General features: G+C 38.3%; 1 long non-coding RNA gene across 2 annotated transcripts in view; it reads right to left on the bottom strand.

Annotated features, from left to right (window-relative positions):
• LOC113458756 (uncharacterized) overlaps positions 1-7014 on the bottom strand; it is a 106030-nt gene extending 99016 nt beyond the window's left edge. For both annotated transcript variants that reach the window (XR_012579489.1, XR_003379301.2), the window contains exon 1: positions 6383-7014. This is a non-coding gene — a long non-coding RNA (uncharacterized LOC113458756). The remainder of the gene's footprint in view (positions 1-6382) is intronic.
• Positions 7015-11620: the final 4606 nt, after the last annotated feature.

Raw genomic sequence — 11620 nt, forward strand, 5'->3', positions numbered from 1 at the left:
TCTTGGAATAATCATTCAACAAGAAATAATAAACATAATTTTTATGCTGCGGAATTATAGGCCTGAAACGTTATAAAACTGCTGGGGTTTTTTGTATGATGCAAAGCCCTCAAGTGCTACTGGTACATTTACAAATGTGTGTATCTGGTACAGGAACAGACACTTTACACCAGTATCACAGTGTCAGGCTTCACAGACCACCTTTCCTTAATATTGCATTTGCCAGCAATTTTATTTCCAGTTAGTCTGTGATGTATTATACAGCAAGACAGATCTGGTAATACAATAATGGCATAATTTCTATTAAAAAAAGACATACATAAGGTTAAAAGAATTGTTGGCTCTCCACTGGTGCCTGACGACAGCTGGAAGGTCCTAGAAAAGCTTTCACAGTAATATAGCCTGGAAATACTGCCCACAAGTTAGTGATTGACTGCCACTGCTGCCTTCCAGAAGTTGCTCCAAGGAAAGAGCACTATTTCCCTCTTTGGGGTTTTTTGTTTATTTTTACTGTTCAGTTTCCATGAGGGACTATTTCTAATCTTAATCCTCCTTCTTTTGTATTCAGCCCTCAGAATATGGCTCTTGATGTAGACGAGTGGTTTCTCATGTAATGCTAAAGCAAAGCATTGAAATATCTGTGTAGATAATCCAAAACCTGGCCCAGGCTCCTCTCTAGCCTTCTCTAGTTACCACATATGCCCTAGGGGCTGCATTGTACAATCAGGGAAAAAACCCCCATAAAAATAAAACATTAAAAATAATATTTCTTTTTTTTGTTCTATCTAAGGGTGTTTTTACATAGTTATTATACCAGTGTTAAACTGAAATTTCCTATCTAAAAGGAAGTGTCCAGCTTCCTGTATTCCAAATCAGGGACCTGTCTTTATTTCAAGCAAAAAAACATTTGCAATCATTGCCTGCTAATAAGTATATTAACCTGCGTGTCTGTTTGCATTATGATTTCTTTCAGCTTTTCAGCCCAGACAGCTACTTATTACTAAGAAGGATCATTACTGATACAATACAATTTATGAATTCAAGGTGTTATTGCATAGATACAAGCAAGAATATCTGTTTATTTTAATTAGTTTGTAATCAGATAAAGGAATCAAAATGTGATGAATCAAAGGAAAAGCCATCACAAAATGATTCAGTGAATCATCTATAATGGCAGGCAGTGGCAATAAAGGAATACATTACTTGTTCAAACAAGAGTATGATCATTAACCAGTCAAGCAGCATGAAAAATGCAAACCAGAAGGCCGCCAAGTGTCCTGCTTAACAGCTCCCAGAAAATCCAGAGCTGGAATGGGGACACATATTTCTGGTATCCAGCATCCTGTGCTGTACTCCCTGCCTGAGCAGCCAGCCCTACGCATTTAGCCACTGACATCAGCTACGGTCATATTCCAGGCAGTCTGTCTGTGGTGACACTAATTCAGCTTCTAGGGCTTGGGGTTTTTTCTAGTTTTTCAGCACTCTGAAAGTTCTGCTTTTCAAAACCAACTCCAAGGCAAGAAGCTGACAGGAAGAGGTGATTTCACCTCTAGGACCAAAAAGAACTTTTTTTGCGGCAACTGACTTCAAGGCTGAAAATGCACTATTTTGTCATGCAAGCTGACCTAAAAGCCAGAGGCTCACCATGACAGCACAGAGAGCCACAAGCATTTTCTAAATTTGTTCTCTTTGTACTAATACCAGGATAAAATATTTGGTCATCCTCCCCACCTATTTTGCTTTAAGATCCTCTCCTTAGACTTCATGTTAATTTACCATTATTTTAGCTTGTTTTACAGGTTGTTGATCTGTTTTTTCTACAAAGCCATAGCAAAACTTGAAAGAATAAATGACCTATTTCCTGGAATAGGAGACTTAAACTATTTAGCATAATAGGGAATGTATCCCAGCAGAAAAGAACCTGGTCAATAGCCAGAACATGAGCCACCAGTGTGTCCAGGTGGCCAGGAAGGATGATGGCATCCTGGCTAATATCCAAAATAGTGTGGCCAGCAGGATGAGGGAAATGATGGTTCCCCTGTACTCATGAAGCAGCATCTTGAGTGTTGTGTCCAGTTCTGGGCCCTTCACTGGAAGAAAAATCTTGAGGTGCTGGAGAGAGTCCAGAGAAGGGCAATGAAGCTGGTGAAGAGTCTGGAGCACAAGTCCTATGAGGAATAGCTGAGGGATAGGTGTGCTTAGTCTGAAGAAATGGAGTCTCAGGGATGAGCTTATTGCTCTCTACAATTGCCTGAAAGAGGAGAGGGTGTAGCCAGGTGGGTCTCAGCCTTTTCCAGTCCCTGCCCAGCCTCAGCCTTGTCTCAGGGAGGTCCTTGATGTGGGCCTGGGGCTGTCCCAGGCTGGGGTGGTGAGATCTGGCTCCCAGTTCCAGGAAGCAGTGCTCTCACAAAGTGGTCCTCTGAGACAACATGATCCAAACTGGGTTTCTTTCAGTGAATCCACTTTCCCACCTCCATGTGAGCATAATCTATGCACACATACCTTCCTATGCTGTTTTTTTTCCCCTCATCTGTATAATGCACTAATAAGCTTCAGAAAGTGCCAAGAGCAACTTTTGTTTGTGTAATTATTCAGCTATTTTCCCCATCACATTTTTAGCATGTGTGCTGTTTTCTTCCTCCAAGCTAAAAAAGAACCAGTTTTAAAGCATGTGTCTGATTTGAAAGGATGTGGTTGGGAAGAAGAGAAGTTTATTACAAAGACTTTTGTGTTCAGATAGCCTAACAGGAACTCAGTATATTGCCATTGATTTTCAAGTGGTATAAACATGGTCTGCCCTCAGACTCTGCATCTTGAGGAATAATTGTTTACTAGTTAGCCATAATGTAAAAAAAGTTTAAATGGTCACATTTTAGTGGCAGCTGTAAGATTACAATTGACTTCTTCTAGTATGTTTTTAAACCCTCTTTCAAAGTACACCATTAGAAATCTTTTGACTCTCTGAAAATTAATTTCAAGCTTGCTGCTTAAATTCGCTGTATTCCAAGCCAAAAATTTTTCAAAATTGCATTTGCCTTGAGCAGAATCCTGAGTAGGTTATGAAGTCCATCTAATAGCACTAGCAAAAAAAGACAAGAAAAAAGGAATTTCCGTGATTTGCCCACAGCAAAACTATTAATAGATGCCAGTGAAGTACTGAGTTTTTTTAAGTTAACACAATATACTTATTTGAGGTCTAATAATTAATTATTTATTGTAAAATCTTACATTACAAGCCCACTGGCTCAGTGGACTCTTGGACTTGTTCCAAGGCCCTTCAAAACACTGCATTTTTTTCTTTTGAAGTAACTGTGTTTTTTGATACAACTGTGTTTTTTGTCCAGTCCCGGTCTGCAACATTCCTGACACTCTCAGAAACTAAATTAATGTTTTTTATACAAGCCAAACATCCTCTTTTCACCATGGGGAAAATAAGTGGTTGCCTTCAGCTCTTACATATCCTTGTGCTTCCAAGTACTATTGATCAGTGCTAAAGCTTTCTTCTCTTCTTTAACACCCTTTTGGTAGCGGTCCAGATTCTTTTGCAGAATAACCCTTCAACCCCATATGGACGCGTGCATTAAAGCTTTCCACGTGTTCAAGCAGGAGACAACTCCATGCTGCTTGTTTAACAGAAGAAACTAGCACTGAAGATGCTGAACCTAATTTATGTATTGCTAAAAACCTTCCTTTTATGCTTTCAGTCAAGAATATTTGAGCTTTGTCCCAGGTAACAAATATGAGCAGTTATTTTTGAACCACCATTAAATTTAGAAACACCAATCCTCCCTCTTCTTACTGTCTTAATCTAAACACTGCTCATCATTATCTATTTTTGAACTATCTATCCTCTTCCCATAAAACTTGTGTGAAAGTTTGGAAAGCCTGAGTTTGAAAAGATGTCAATATATTTTGTCATTCAAAATTCCAGTAGGAAGCTTCAGAGCACAATCAAGGCACAAGAGCTAGGTGAGCTGCAAGCAGTCTTTATTTCTGTCCTTTTCCTATCTGTAATAAAATCATATTCTACTGGAAACAGAGTTGGCTTTCCAGGCATATGTCAGGCTCAGGGGAAGCAATTAGATGTAAAGCAGGCCACCTGGTATGACAGTAATTAGACTCTAGATCTGTTGTTATTAGGACCCAAAGTCGCACTGTGAAATTAGCTCAGAACTTTAATTAAACTTGTAGTAACAACTAACTTTTATTTCTTAATTTTTTATTATTTTTTTTTTGGAACCCAGCTGAACAAAGGGCTGAATGGCACACTGAACCAGTTAAAAGTAACATAGCTATTTCTATCTGTGTTAGCAGTAGAGATCAGAACACCTCAGCTGTTATGAATGGTTATTAGCACAAGTATCTCTCTGGCTTTTTGGCATCTACAGAGAATTAATTAAAAAGCTCAAGCTGGTGTGAAGTTACCATTTCCTAATGTCATTTTAGACCCCATAGAGGAGAGAAAAGGAGTCATAAGCTGTACCTATATTACTGTTCAGGGCATTTGGTGACTATTCTCAGTGTACCCACCACCATGCACAGATCATGTTGACAGAGCTTATTTTGTGCAGACAAGCGAGATTCTTGGAGAAGGAATTGAACCAGAAGGTCAGATATATCAGGTCACTATATCAGGTGCACTCCACACCTGAGATGGACATAAAGAGTGAATCAAAACATCTCCAAAGCCTTAGCATGGCAAGGATATACAAAACTAATTTTAGTCAGACCTGCACGCCCTAAACTTCACATCATATAAATGTCAGATCTTCAGCAGCAGATCTTTAAATCCACTAAACTGGCCCTGTTGCATCAAATTTCTCACCATAGTAATGAGAAGCAATGGGTCACTGGGATTTTATAGCACATGAAGTACAGGGAGGGAATGTTAACAAGATATCCTAATTTTCATCTATCCTATTTTCATCTAGCATGGCACTTTGAAGAGGATTTTATAAACAACTACCTAAACAAAGTCCCAATACACATACTCCTTTGTAATGAAAAGTTAGAGCAAGCACATAATATACGAAGTGTGGGGACATGAGGGATATTACTATTTTAATAGCATTTTTTGTGCCCAGGTGCTGGATTCAGAGCTCTGAGCTTGAATTCCGCGTATCAGGAGTCTCCTGTATGATCTAAAAAGTCTTTCTTCACACTTGCCAGTAGTATTACTAGTGGCATTAAGTATTAATGCCCAGGGTTTTATCTCACACCATCAAAATAAGACAAGAGAAACAGCATCCAGTGATCCCTATTGATGGATGAATGCCACTGAAGCCAAAAGTAGCTCTGTCAGTCCCTATTCATTGGGACATTTCCCTCATCATACCCAATAGCATCTGGCATAACATCCCAAGAAAGGCAGATATTTTTGCAGAATATGCTGCCATCATATTCATCTACAGAGCTGCATGAGAAAATGCAGGGGAATGGACACTTGTGGAGGCAGAAGTTTGTTCTTCATTTGCAGGCAACCTCAGCTGTAACACAACAGAATTCCAGTTTTCTGTGCATTAAAGGAAAAATTCTACTATTTATTAGTTGTGGTAGTTAACTTGTGCTTTATATCAAAGACTATAATTTAGTAGTTATGAGCTTGGAACCAAAAGATTAAAAAAAAAGTAAAATTTCTGGGTTGGGCAAGTGGATTCTTTTTTTTAAAATTTTATTCCATACAGGAGACATTAATTAGGACGCTCATATTTTAATCATTACTGTATAAACTATCAATACTTTAATCATTACTGTATTACTATCAATAAGACTCATCTGGTCCATTCCTGTTACCAAAGCACAATTGTTTCCTGAACTACATAACCACATATTCTACTTCAGGATTTTATCCCTATAATACTTCTATTTAAAATAGTGATAACATCCTTAGTTCAGGTTTCTAAACAGTGTTAATTAATCTAAATTTTGCTTTTCATCATTTATGCTCTTAATTACTGCTAATTTAGCTCTCTTGGATAATAGAGGTTGCATGATCTGATTCTCAACAAACAGGAGGACAATACTGGTGGGTGCCTTTTATCTTTAGACTTGAAATCTGTCAATATTACTAAAATAATCGCTGAAGGGGTTTTTGCATTTTGAAGAACACAAATTTTAGTACATACAATCCCTCTATTTACAGGAAAAGACTAAATGCACTGATGTCAACAGAGGATACTGTATCATCTACAATAACACAAAATTCCTTTTAAGCCCACAGGTGAAGATCCTCAGTAAGTTTTGAATGACCATTGCCATTGTATTAGAATAATATATTTACAAGCAGTTACTAAAAAAAATCAAAAACGCATTGGCAACTTTTGTGAAGTTCAAAAAACATTGAATGCACCCAAGCTTCCCTGTTAAACTTGTTCATACATACCTTTTACCCAGCTGTATCTTCATTTGCCTACTTGGTCATATATTTTGATGCATTCTTCCAGACAACTAGAATCTGCCTCTTACATTTATACTTCAAAAGACAAAAATAGTATTCTCTGACCTTGCCACCAATCTCAACAAAATCCTTGCAAGTTTTGCAAGATGCCTGGACAAACACAACTCTTCCTGAGAGACCAGTCCTGAAGGCAAGAAACAAGATTCTGCTCAAGTGAAAATCTGAAGTAGCATGGTGCATTGACAGAAAAAAATAGTTCCAAGGTACTTCATATTTCAGCTCCTGAACAAGCCAAAAAGAACATCCTGCATGACTATCCTGATGGAGATGGGGATAAAAAAAGCCACTTCCAAGGCAGCCAGGTCTCAGCTTCTCATAGATACTACTCAGGTCCCAGAAGCACATTCAGAAATTGGTTGGCAGGTAATGCATGGCACAGAATTGACTTATAGTATGTTCCCCAGGGGACACAAAACTGAGCAGAAGGTTACAGCTATTCCCTTCACCAGCTAATATTTTTGCATGGTAGCTTTGTGAGCATCCTGCAGCATGGGTGCAATGGAATAGCAGTATATTATTAAAGCAAAAATCCCTAATTGAATAATTAAAGCACCTCACACATCTTGCCAAAACGTCCATTATCAGAGTCCACCTACACTGTTCTGTACCCCCCACTGAACAGCTCACAGCTACACAAGGCCTGTGAAGCAGTGGCTTCCAGCCAGCTTCTTTCTGCAAAAGAAATGCTGTGAGGAGCACAGCTCTCCACGATAGAAACATATCACTTCAAGATATGTTTCTTAAAGTCTTCTTTGTAGTAGTATTAACAAAATAAATGAAGAGGTGAAAAAAAAAATCTGACTTTCAAAGCAAAAGGTTGCATTATTGTGTATGTATTTGCACTTTCCCCAGCATCAGATGCCAGCTTAGTGTAAGAAACAAGGCACTGAGGGACTGATATTAGCCAACTGCATCTCGTTGTTCCTGGGCTGTCCAGCCCAAGTGGAAATTAGAGTAGCTGAGCTTATAAAATTCCTACAGTAGATCTGAAATAATTATTTTTCAGCCAAAGAGGGCTAAAAAGAGGGGGTAGCAATGCCTAAATACCGTAGAGTTCATCAATTGACAAGTTCATAAATTTGTGTTATGTTTTATTTGATGCATCAACTCAATAATAACTAGAGGCAAAACTGTAAAAAATTACGATTTTTAATATTTCTTTTTCTATTGCATTTCTAAATTCGGTGTAATATTGTATCTACAATTTTGAATGCACTTTAGAATTATAAAAAGTTAAAAGTAGTGAAGGTGAAATGACTTTTTAAACTCAAACAACTGTGTGCAATCTTCAAGTTGTTAGCTAAACTTCAGAAAATTAAAGTAGAACTTCAGCATTTTTTTATTTGTTTGATGGGAACTAAATGCAAATTTTGAAATGAAACAACATCACGACTACAGGGAAGGTGGAATTTTGAGGCTGCTTAGCAATGGCATAGAATAGCTCTTCCTTGGTAACAGCAACTCAGTCATCTGGTCCTCTGTTTAGAAGATATGAATTTTCACCTCCTTGCCATTCTCCCCATCATGACAAGGCAATTCCTCACTAGCCATGGAAGTGGACAGTTAAATTATTATTGAATCGCTGCAAAGCTTACTTATGAATCTGGGTCATATCTCAGTCACGCTGATGCAAAGCACACTATCCTTCTTCATTTTCATAATGCTACTAGATGTACAGGGAGAGAAGAAAGAGCTGGATTAAGCTGAGCATTTTCTGCAGAGGAATACCTGCCAGGGCCTCAGCACTGCCTTTACTGTGCATAGCAACAGTGCTCAGCACTGGTACAGCAGGGAGGCCAATATCTCAGCTCTTCACCACTGCATTCCAGCTGGAAGTCCAGGCCAATGAATGATGCATTAGACATATAAAATGGATCTCAGTGAATCACAGAGAGTAGAGAGGTTTTTGATGGGGTTTTTTTGTTAAATTCTATTATTTAGATTTTATTATATGGGATTGCTTGCTCAATGGCTTAATACAGCTGCTGTGCTACTGTCTGAATATATGTCAAGCTGTCACGAAGGCAGCTTCCTAATAGCCCTTAGAGCATCAATTTCAGAGCATATTATAAACACTACTAATCCCTTGGAAATCCCTCTAAGGTACACAAGTCAATATCATTATTATTATTATCACTTTTCCTTTTTTACGCTTGTTGAAATTGCAATAGAGAAATATGATCAGACTTCATCAGCACCACAATGAGGAGGGCAGCTCCTCATGTGGCATAAAACTTGTTAATGCTGCTGAAATCAAAACAGGAATAAAACCATTATATTTTGTAAGAGCCTACACTTACAAAATGAGAGTTCCTTAATTGTCATAGTGGGTAATTTTATAAGGAGACAGGGAGCTTACAGAGAGTAAATGAATTGCAAAGACTTAGATCTTAGCTACCTAACAGCTATTAAATAACATTTCAAAATAAATAGCATTTAGATACTTCTCAAAAGAGATTGCTGTGATTGCCCCAGAAATGTTACACAGAGCTGGCTGCAGCTGGGGACCTATGCTGTGCTGTACACTTTTCCTTACAATGGAAAGATGCATGAATGAGGCTTTGAACACACCAAAATGTTTCAGGAAAACAGTCTCATGAGTGTGAACATAAAAAAAATTAATCATTAAGGAAAATTAATAGAAATAACCTATTGGGTCCTATTTTCTGATCACTGGCAAGCTACATGCAAATCTTGTTTATCTTCCCCCCATAGACATTTGTTCTTACCCAGCTGACAAAAGTGGGCACTGGTTCTCTCCTTGCAGTAAGAAACAGCACTTCAAGGGCCAGGGCAGAACCAGATCCATCAGGTTTGTATTTTCCCTCCCTTGCTACAAGGAACAATGTGGGTGAAGTAGAAGAATCAATGATGAGTGAGAATCAACGAGCACAAAGCAGGAAAACAGTGGTGGCCAGAGTGGGTTGATTGCTCCATTTTTCTAGGTTTGTACAAGGGAATACAGTGGCAGTGAATTGGGAGCCACTCCTGTTTCTAAAAGTATATGAACAGTGGAACTTGACTTCTTTACTCCCTATATATCCACATAATAGGAATTCAGATTTTTCCCAGAATCCAAGCCATGATTTGGGAGCATCAGTTCATTTCAGGAAGATGTTCAGTCTTTGTGAATGCTCACAATAATCCTGCTTAAATACATTGTGATATTATAATGCATTAACATCTGTAAATAACAAGTGACACAAGAGAGACCCTACATAAATAAATTTCTAAGCCTGTCACTGTACATAACTCAGCTGCTTTACCTTATGCAACACTAAGTGGCAGAGTTTTAAAGCCGTCAGAGTGAGTTAGTGGTAATGATAAAAGGATGTATAAGCAGAGAAATTACTCCCTGCTCTTTGCTGGCCTGCTGCACTCACCAGCTGCTTTCGGTTGAGAAGTGAGACCTGCACCAGAAAAATCTTGGAGCCCTTGCAGGTTTGCAAATACAGCCCATGGAATCTGGGCGCACAAATGTCCTAGGACTGAAGCCAAGCCACGCTCCTTTTGAGGAAGCCACTGTCAGTCTTCTTTTAAGATTAATTTTTTGTGTGCTAGTCTCCAAGGCAAGGTTTAAAACAATTTGATCTAGAAGCCAGTGACTCTATAATACAACACTGATTCTTTGTTCTGCATGGTGCCATGGCTGAGAATTTAAAGAAAAAAAAAAAAAAAAGAAAAGGAAAGCTTTATTTACTTGAGTATTGCTTTCAAGACAAAAAGAGATGAACTGTCTTGGAAAAGACTTCATTAGTGAATTGGCAGAGGCAGCACAACCATGGGAATAAATTTATAGGTAGGATGAAGCTGTCTCTTTGAATCATAAATTGACTGCAAACAGAAAATCACACACTACATTGTCCAATGATTCTCTAAAGAACACCCATCTCCAAACACAGCTTGCCAAGTGTCAAATACATTATTAACGAGAAGAAAAACTAAAATAATTCCTCCCTAGATTCTCCTTGGGGAAGTGAAACTTTATACTGTCCTTAATACAAAGTGCTTTACAGGCATAGTGCAATCCTGTACTATCAGAACTGATATTTAAACACATTTCCTACTGTAGAATTTTGAAGGAATAACAACACTTTTAACTTCTACGACAATTTTATCCAAGGTTCCCTGAGTCATTTTAAAGCAATAACTAATTAAAGCTCCATGAGTTAAAGATGTAGTGACAGCAATTTCCACAAGGTAAATCAGACAGACTCAAAATGTCATACAGGGTGTGCACAGGGCAGCAGACCTGGAGACCTGATCCCCCGGGCATCCCTGTGTCAGTGCCCTGCACTAAGCATCAGATACTTCACTCCCCCACCCTACATATACTCTTAATTCACAGCAAATTCTCATTACAACAAAGGCACCGTGAAGTGGTTTTAGTGTTTATTGACAATAAATGAACACTTTTATCTACAGATGTTCTTGTTTTGTTTTAATATGCTGGGGGGGTTTTGCTTTTTGCTGAGATGATCTTCCTTATTACTAAACAACCAAAGAAGTAGAGAGTTACCAGGGGCTGCCTACATTAGTTTCACATGTCTTTTCAGCGTATTAAAGTGTTTTCAATTACCTCCTAATATATCTCCAGGGAGCCTAGGAGAATAGAAGGATTAGCAGAGTAATGAGTTTAAATTATTGAAGGGTTTGGGCTTTCCCCCGCCCCCCTCTAATGTGACTTTGTTGGATTTAATCCTAGACCAGAGATATTTGACAGTACAAGCCAGGTTATAGCTAATGATTCCAAACCAAGGGGTTGTGAAAAAAGAATATAAAAAAGCAAACTGCCCTTCCATCTCCAAGATGATACAGTAAAAATAATATGGAGGTCTGCTTTACTTTGCACTGATTGAACCAATACTTCTGTTTTAGAAGTTTCTAAAACTGATAGGAATAGTGAATGGTAGATGAATTTATAAGGCAGGAACATCCATGAGGAAAAGAGGGCAAGTGATCCATTTTTGCTTTATTGCATTGTGACATAATAAAATTCCAAAACTCAGCCAGCTGAATCAAATATCAGAGGGGAGGGAACTGAGTTAACTGATATTTGTGTAGTGCTCTGTGATGGCCACTAACCCATAACACCTTTTAACACCTGTTATGGGAGTTAAAACACAAATATTTGAGCATTCCAAAGCTATTAGATGTATTTTA

Source organism: Zonotrichia albicollis, chromosome 3, assembly GCF_047830755.1.
Source record: "Zonotrichia albicollis isolate bZonAlb1 chromosome 3, bZonAlb1.hap1, whole genome shotgun sequence".
NCBI lineage: Eukaryota > Metazoa > Chordata > Aves > Passeriformes > Passerellidae > Zonotrichia > Zonotrichia albicollis.